The sequence below is a fragment of the Cricetulus griseus genome, unplaced genomic scaffold (assembly GCF_003668045.3).
Source record: "Cricetulus griseus strain 17A/GY unplaced genomic scaffold, alternate assembly CriGri-PICRH-1.0 unplaced_scaffold_25, whole genome shotgun sequence".
Taxonomy (NCBI): domain Eukaryota; kingdom Metazoa; phylum Chordata; class Mammalia; order Rodentia; family Cricetidae; genus Cricetulus; species Cricetulus griseus.
Genome location: NW_023276975.1, coordinates 254,972 through 264,878, shown reverse-complemented (window position 1 = coordinate 264,878; position 9,907 = coordinate 254,972).

The following is a 9,907-nucleotide window of genomic DNA, read 5'->3' as shown; positions in this document are numbered from 1 at the left end:
GAGAGTAGGGGAAAGGCACGAGATCTCCTGAATAATTTAGGAGCATGGGGAAAGAGGAGGAATGAAGAAGAAAGAGGCGAGGTGATGAGTAGGGGATAGGAGAACATGAGCGATCAGAAATATTGATTAGGGGGAAGAACAGAAGAGAGCAAGAAAAGTGATGCCTTAGTAGAGGCATAAACTATAGGTTTACAGAGAAATATGGCACTAGGCAAATGTCCATGGATCCACAATGATAATCCCAACTAACAATCTAAGCAATAGTGGAGAGGCTACTTTAAATTCATTTCCCCTGTAATGTGATTGATGACTACCGTATATGCCGTCCTAGAGATTTTATCCAGTAGATGACTGGAGCAGAAGAATGCACACAAATCTAAAGAATGCTCTGAACTCCTGGAATCCAGTTTCAGAAATGGTAGCATGATGAGCAAATGGGTCAATATCAGGCTGGAGAAACCCACAGAAAGAGCTGACCTGACCTAGTGGGAGCTCTCTGACACCATTCTGACAACTGGGGAGCCATTATAGTACCATAATATTTCTTTTCTTTTTTTTTCACATTTACAACAGGATAAAATTTTATAAATTTCCCGAAACATTTGTTTTTTTATACAGAAATATAATACAAATACTCATGGCCACATTTTTCAAAAAAGAAAAATTCACATGTTCATATACATATATATATATACATATAATACATATATATATAGTTTTTTATTCCGTATATTCTTTTTTCTCTTATTATTATTTTAATTATTATTGTTAATATTATTATTATTAATTCAAGTTAGGGAACAGGCTTGTTTCACATGTACTTCCCCTCTTCCTCTCCCTCCCCTAACCCCCATTCCTTCTCCCCCACCTCCAACCTACCCCCCACCCCATCACCCACCACTCCCCAGGCAGGGTAGGGCCCCCAACCGGGGCTCCACCAAGTCCACCAAATCTTCCTGTGCTGGGCCTAGGCCCCTCCCCATGTGTTCAGAGACAGAGCGAATCCCTTCAAATGGGATGGGCTCTCGAAGTCCCCCCCACCCACCAGGGCAAAATGCCAGTCCACCTCCGGAGGCTCCCAGGAGTGCAGGGGCTTCCCCATTGGCATCCATGATCAGGGGGCTGGATTAGTCCTGTAACTGGCCTCCCAAAGAGCATCTGGGGTCGATATGCTTTCCCTTTTTCAGGCCAACTGTTTCTGTGGGTTTCTCCAACCTGGTACAGACCCCTTCGTTCTTCATTCCTCCCTCTCTTCAACTAAGTTCCAGATTTCAGCTCAGTGTATTTCTGTGGATGTCTGTCTCTGCTTCCATTAGCCACTGGATGAGGACTCTAGGATAACATAGAGAGTAGTCATCAATCTCATTCTAGGGGAAGGGTTTCTAGGCCATCTTCTCCTCCACTGCCCGGACTGTCAGTTCGTGTCATCCTTATAGGTCTCTGGAGATATTCCTAGTTCCAGATCTCTTCTCAGACCTATAGTGGCTCCTTCTGATATGGTATCTCTCATTCTGCTCTCTCTCCTCTATTCTTCCCCCAACTCAATATATCTGCTCCTCCATTTCTTCTCCTCTACTCTTCTTCTTGTGCTCTTATTGTGGCAGCACCCACTCCCCTACCCTCATGCTCTGAATTAGCTCGGGAGTTCATGCCACTTCCCATTCTTGGGATCCATTTATCCCTTAGAGTCATTCATGATTTCTAGTTTCTTTGGGATAGAGGATTATAGGCTGGTAAATCTTTGCTCTATGTCTAAAAATCATATATGAGTGAGTACATACCATGTTTGTCTTTTTGTGATTGGGTTACCTCACTCAGGATGGTTTCTATATTTCTTATGTCTTTTTGACTAGATAATTATTTCCAATTCTTTGATATGAGGTAGTGACTGTCTTTATGTTGAGCTGTGTTTCATGTTTGCAGCAGAAGGAGAGATCCTCTTTTCAATGCTATACAATCTATTAGCCTGTGTACTTTTTAAATATATGATGTCCACTGATATTAAGAGATGTTAATGACATGTGATTGTTTTTTTTCTTTTTATGTATTTATTTTCATATTCTTATAACATCCCTCCTCTCCTCCTGCAATCTCCTCTTCCCCCAACCTCTCATTTGTTACTTGGAGCTGGCAAGGCCTACTATAGAAAATATACTAAGTCAGACCTATTATCTAGTTGAGGCAGGACCAAGGAAACTCACCACCATAATACGGTGTCGAGGCTGACGAAGTTATCTACCAGGAGGATGACTGAAAGGGCAAGGAAAAGGCAATGGCTAAATAAATCCATCTACACATCAAAAAATTCAGAAGACATCCACAAATCATGCTTGCATGTTATAATGTAGGATGCCATATGTAGTATTAGAGCTATCGAAGTTTAAAGAATGAACAATGTGATCACTTGTACAAACCACATTCCAACACAAATTACAAAGAATCTGGCAGTAATAAGGTTATAGTCCAGAGATCAGAAAAGATAAAACTACCATTCTCTCAATAGATATCTATTTTTTAGTGGCAACAGGTAAGACTGTTGTCTCAAAATGTGGAGATAAGTAATCTTTTCAGACATTTGACATGAAAATGTCTCCTGCTGAGACCTCCAAGCTTCTCCATATGAATCAAAGACATTGTCAACAATAATGATTTCATAGACTGAGGTTCATTCAGAAAGATTATAAAATGTCTGCTGCCACAGAGGGGGTAGATTTTCCCAAGTATCTCACCAAAATTTTTTAATGTTTGAATAAATAAATTTGAGGAAAAGGCAAAATTATAGAAGACAACCCAAAATTATGATTGCACATTAGAATGTAGGATGCCATATATAGTATTAGAACTATGTAAGTTCAAAGACCAAACAATGAGATGACTCAGACAAACCACATACTGACACAAATTAAAAAGAATCTGAGATTTACACAGATTATACTCCAATGTTCAGAAAACATAAAACTACCATTCTCTGGATAGAAATCTATAATTCAGTGAGAACAGGTAGTACTTTGTCTCAAAATATAGAAAGAAGTAAAATTTTCAGATATGTGACATGAAAAATCTCCTATTTAGACCTCCAAGCTTGTCCATATGAATCAAGGACATTGTCAACAGTAATGGTTTCATAGACTGAAGTATATATAGAAAGAAATATCTTCTGCCACAGATTGGATAGTCTTTTTCTCAAGAAAAATCTCAAAATTAATCAACTTGCCTCTGTAGGCTCATGATTTAAGGAATGGAAACTTCTTCAGTTATAAAATATATTAACCCAAGAAATCTACTAGAAATCTAGAGAAAATTATCAATTCTTGGTGCTTTTATGTAAGCAGGGGTGCCAATTTTGTGTTGTATTTTCTCTGTTTCATGTGTCAACCTGTTTGTCAAGGCATATGTCACTTTACACACATTGTGCAATTCTTTGAACCCATATCATGGGTCCAAGAAGCCTCGTGAGCCTGAAATACAGTCTTATGATTGGATATTATGCTCCCCAAAGCAATATCTTTGTATATACTTGGACATCAGCATGCATTGAGGTGAGTTTTCTGTCAGTGAAGTCTATGGTGGTTTAAAGACTATGGGTCAGAGAGCGCCGATTCCAGGGCAGGTATTAAAAATTCAACATTGTTTCACAAGAGAAAGCAGAAAAAAGAGCCTCCCATTTTCTTTGCTGGGCAGATTTAGCAGTAAAGCAAATTATAACAAGCCAGGATTGGATATGTGTTATTGTACGAGGGAGGAACTTCTCTGTGTCCACTTCATACATTCTCAGTAGAGCACTGAGATCCCAGCTACACAGAGACACATCAAATGTCCCTTGATGAGCCGGGCAGTGGTGGTGCATGCCTTTAATGCCAGTACTCCGGAGGCAGAGGCAGGCAGATCTCTTTGAGTTCAAGACCAGCCTGGTCTAAAAGAACTAGTTCCAGGACATCCTCCAAAGCCACAGAGAAACCCTGTCTTTAAACATCAAAAAAATATCCCTTGATGTTTTGGGCCTCGCTAAAAACTCTCCTTCCTGGGCCATCCAATGGTCGTCGTTATTGTGGCCTATAGTCATGAAGGTGAAGTTGAGGCCACACATTCCTATAATGAAAAGTTAGTTTTGTGTAATATTTAGATTGTTATGTGATTACAATATGCATCCATCTGTTTGTGTGGACAAAATAGCCTCCATTTTATCCCTGAAACTTTTTTCTATTTTATAATATTTACCAATATGACGTCCATATTAAAAGTCAAAAAGTTGTTTTGATTAGTATTTCCCTGATGGCTAAGGATGTTGTGAATTTTTATGTGATCTTTCAGCCATTTTACATTCCTCTATTGAGAATTCTCTATTTCTGTACTACATTTTGTAATTGGATTATTTGGTGTTTTGGAAACTAGCTTCTTGAGTTCTTTGTAAGTTCTGGAGATGAGTCAATCTGTCAGATATGGGGTTGGTGAATATCTTTTCCCATTTTGTAGGCTGTCATTTTTTATTGCTGACTATGTCCTTAGCCATACAGAAGCTTCTGGTTTTGTAGGGGGAAGAATGGAGGAAGGCAAAATAAGAGATTCCATCAGAGAGAGAGCCAGTATAGGTTTAAGGAGAAATCAGGCACTGTGGAAATGTTTGGAGATCTACAAGGATGACTCCTACTAACGATCTAAGCAACAGTGGAGAGGCTACCAGAAATGCCCTGCCCTGATATTGAGATTGATGACTAACATATGCCAACATAGAGCCTTCATCCAGAAGCTGATGGAAGTAGAAGCATACACCAACAACTAAAAACTGAAATGAACTGAACTGGAATCTAGTTTCAGAGAGGGAATAGTAATGAGCTCAACAGTCAAGACCAGGCTGGTGAAACCCACAGAAACAGCTAACCTGATCAAGGAGGAAGTCATTGTCCCTAGAATGATACCTGGGTAACCAAAATAGTACTGATACAGACCCAATGACTGTGGGTGTTTGTGAGGAGGCCTTGGGAATCTATAGGGCCTCTTATAGTATATCAGTACTTATCCCTATCATAGGAAGTGATTTTGGAGCCCATTCTACATGGGGGGATACTCCCTCAGCTTAGACGATGGGGGAGGCCCTAGGCCCTATCCCAAAGGATATGACAGACTCTGAAGTGCCCTGCTGGAAGACCTCACTCTCCCTGGGGTGCAGAAATGTTATGGGATATGTAGGGCATTAATGGGGGGCAGGGGAAGAACTAGAGCATATCGTATATATATCTAAGTGGTCATCGATCAGCCGGAATGGTATAATGATGCATTTACTTACATGTGTGCTGGACTGAAGCCGTAGTAGTTTACTGTGGTAAAGCAGATATAAAAATAATTAAAGCCAAACAGAGGCTTATGCCTTCTGCCTAAGTCCAGGAGGATATGATGTGAGGTCATGCATGGGTGTGGTTGGTTTAGAATTTGAAGATGTAATAGCTTGTGACAGACCAATCATAAGTGTTTCCTGGGAACTCTGATGGAAATCTCTCTCTGCTTTTCATGGGGCCAAGAAACAGGGAGCAAGTGAGATGCAGTTTTGCAATGGGGATTTTAATATCCTTAGGTATGTGCTGTTGTACAACTTTTAATGTCATCAGACAATGGAGTTGAGTCTCCAAGTGAGCTTAGGACAAAAATTTTGGGCATTTCCAAGCAACTGGAACAACATGAGGCTACCTAATATGACTAAATATACTACATGAAGGACCTGTAGTAACTCTTTTATTATTACATTTTCTATTCCAAATGAAGTGAAACCCTATTGTGTATTCTCTATTTAGTTATATACACCACTGAAATATAAAGAATTTCCCTTTACAAGGCCTCATTGATTATGTGGCTTATATAGCTAGCAAACATGTAATATTTAAAAATTGAATCATTTAAACTTTGGTGGAATTTCTCTCAAGCATGCATAAAATCCCTGTAAGATTTGTCAGTTCATTATTTAGAAAGATTGGCACCCATGATTTTCGATATTACAGAGCCTATGCTTTTCAAATAGTCTCTGATCTTTGGTAAAATAATGGGTAACACATGAACAGCTATTACTTTATGAAAGTGTTTGAATAAATAAATTCAAGGAAGCACACAGAGGGAGAAATCCATATACATAGGAAAAATTCAGAGGACATCACAAAATCATGTTTGCATATCTATCCATATTCAAAAAGGAACATTGTGATCACTTGTACAAACCACATACAGACACAAATTAAAAAGAATCGTAGATTAACACAGATAATAACACAGAGCAGAATAGATAAAACTACAATTCACTGCATAGATATTTATTTTTTAATGAGAACACTTAAGACCGTTGTCTCAAATTGTAGAGATAAGTAACATTTTCAGACATTATCAATAGAAAAGTCTCCTGTTGAGACCTCCAAGCTTGGCCACATGATTCAAGGACATTGTCAACAACAGTGGTTTCAAATCTGACAATACCTTGCTGGAGAACCCCATAGAAACAGGTAACATCATCAAATGGGAGATCACAGACCCCCATCTGACAACTGGGAAACCTTCATAGTACCATAATGTTTGTTATGTTCATTTGATTGGAAAATTATTTCCCAAACTTTGACTAGGAGGTAGTGTCTTTAATGTTGAAATGTGTTTCATGTTTGCATCAGAAAGATAGATCCTCTTTTCATATATAATCTATTAGCCTGTGGACAAGGACATGTATCTGGCACGTTTTGTATTTGGCACAAACGCTCATTCAACATCATATAATTCCACAGAATAAAGTCTCTGAAAAAGTTATTCAAAGGCTTTCTTTGGTAGATATACAATATCACTGTGTCTCAAGTTTTCATTGAATTTGCGGCTTATATAGCTAGCAAACATTTAACACAAAATAATTGAATCATTTAAACTTTGATGGAATATCTCTCAAATATGTGTAAAATCCCCACAAGACTTATCAGGTAAAAATTTAGAAAGTCTGGCAGTCATGAATTTCCATATTACTGAGCCTATTCTTTTCAGGTACTCTCTGATCACAGGTAGAATAAAGGGTAGCACATGTACAGCTATTACTTTAAGCTGGTGTTTAACTAAATAAATTCAAGGAAATGACAAGGAGGGAGAAATCCATCTACACTTCCAAAAATTTGGAAGACATCCCAAATCATGGATACATATCTAATATATGTTGCCATATATAGTATGGGAGCTATCCAAATTCAAAGAAGGAACAATGTGATCACTTGTACTGACACATATTAAAAAGAATCTGAGATTAACACAGGTTATATCCCATGATTAGAAATGATAAAACTATCATTCCCTGGATAGATGTCTATTTTTTAGTGACAACAGGTAAGACTGTTGTATCAAAATGTAGAAAAGGAATCTTTTCAGACATTTGACATGGAAAACCTCTCCTGGTGAGACCAACAAGCTTGCCCACATGAATCAAAGACATTGTCAACAATAAAGGCTTCATAAACTGAGGTTTATATAGGAAGAATATGTAATGTCTTCTGTAACAAAGGGTGTAGTATTATTCTAGGTAACAAACCAAAAATCTCAAAATTAATCCAGTTGCCTTTGTAGGCTCATGACTTAGGGAATGGAAACTTCTTCTTGAGTAATAAAATGTATTCCCTGAACAAATCTACTAGGAATCTCGAGAAAAGTATGAATTCTTGGTGCTTTTGCAATGGAATATAGGTGAACATGTGTGTCAATTTTGTACCTTATATTCACTGTTACTTGTGTATGCCTGTTTGTCAAGGCATATGTCACTGTCCAAACATTGTCGAAATCTTTGCACACATATCATGGGTCCAAGCAGCCACATGAAGCTGAAATACAATGCTATCATTAGATATTGTACTCTCCCCAAAGCAATATCCATTTTATATCCTTAGACATGCATTGAGGTGAGTTTTCTGTCATTAAAGCTATGGTGTTTTATAGAGGGTCGATCACAGTGAAGAATGCAGAATACAGGGAAGATGTGAAGAACTCCAAAATTGTTTAACAAGAGAAAGCAGAAAACAAAGCTTCCCAGTTTCGTTGGTGGCCGGATTTAGCAGTAAAGCAAATTATAACAAGCCATGGTAAAGAGATAGATGAGTAACTTATATGCCACCCTACAGCTTTCATCCAGCATAGGATGGAAGTAGCAGACACCCACAGATAAACACTGATTTGAACTGGAATCCATTTGCCGAGAAGGAGTAGTGATGAGCATAGGGGAACGACCAGGCTGGTGAAAACCACAGAAAAAGCTGACCTGGACTAGGGGGGAGCTCTCGAACTCCAGACTGATCCCTGGGAATCCAGCATGGAACTCATTCTGAATCCATGAATGTGGGTGTCAGTGAGGAGTTCTCAGATGTCTGTCCGGGCTCCTGTAGTAGATCAGTACTTATCCCTAGCATAGGAATGGAATGTGGGAGCCCTTTTCACATAGAGGGATACTCCATCAGCCTATATGGTGGGGGAGAGCCTAGATCCCATGCCAAGGGATATGACAGACTCCAAAGACCAACCATGGAAGACCTAACACTCCCTGCAGAGCAGAATTGATATGGGATAGGTAGGGCATTAGTAGGGCCCAGGGGAAGATGGGAGGTAGAGGGAACTGCGATTGAAATTTAAAACCATCTTTTTTTCTAATTTATATAAAAATAGAAAAAAAGCTAAAAATACAACAACTAATGTAACAAAATGTGTAAGTGAAACACCAGGAAGCCTTACACCTTCACAAATAGTACAAGCAAATTGGGGTTGTTTCCATTTTGAGAATTGCATCATAAGGGATACATTTAAGTGGTCACCAATCAACTGGAATGGTTTAATGATGCATTCACTTACATGTGTACTGGACTGAAGCCATTGTAGTTTAATGTGGGGAAGTAGAAGTAAAATTAGTTAGAGCCTGTGAGAGACTCCTGCCTTCTGTCTATGTCCAAGAGGAAATAATGTGAAGTTTTAAGTGGGTGTGGTTGGTTTGAAATTTGAAGATGTAATAGATACCTACAGGCACATCATAAGTCTTTCCTGGCAACTCGGACAGAAAAATCTCTGCCCATATCATGGGCCCTAGAAACAGGGAGCAAAGGAGATGTAGTTTTACCCTTGGGGATTTTAATATCCTAAGGTATGTGACATGGTACAACATTTAATATCACCATACAATGGAGTTGGTACTCCATATGATACAATGACAAAATGTTTGGGCATTTCAAAGCAACTGGAGCTGTTCAGAAACAGTCTATGAAGGACCTGCTCCAAACCTTTTATTAGTAGATTTTTGTCTTCCATAAGAAGTAAAAACCTATTGTGGATTCTCTATTAATTCAGTACCCCACCTTTTAATTGCATTATTTGGTGTTTTGGTGACTAGCTTCTTCAGTTCTTTGTATATTTTAGAAATCAGCCCTTGGCTAGATATGGGTTTAGTGAAGATCTTTTCCCATTCTGTGGGGTGCTGTCTTTTCTTGCTGACTATGTCTTTTGCCTTACACAATCTTCTCAGTTTCAAGAGACCCCATTACTGAATTGACCATCTGAGTGTCTGCGCTACTGTTATGTCCAGGAAGTTGTCTGATATACAAATTCATTCAATGCTACCTCCCCATTACTCTGCTAAGTGGTTCATGTGGCTGAATTTATATTGAAGTCTTTGGCCCATTGAGACTTTAGTTTGGTCAATAAAGGAATAAAATTTCTTAAAGATACTCAACATCCTTAGCATTTGGATAAATGTAAATCATAACAACTCTGAGATATCGTCTTACAACTGCCAGAAGAGTTAGAGAAAAAAATCACAACAGACAGTTTATGCTGGAGAGGTTGTGGAGAATGGGCAACATTTCTCTGTTGCTGCTGGGAGTGAATACTTGTACAAACATTTTGGCAGTCAGTATGGACATTTTTT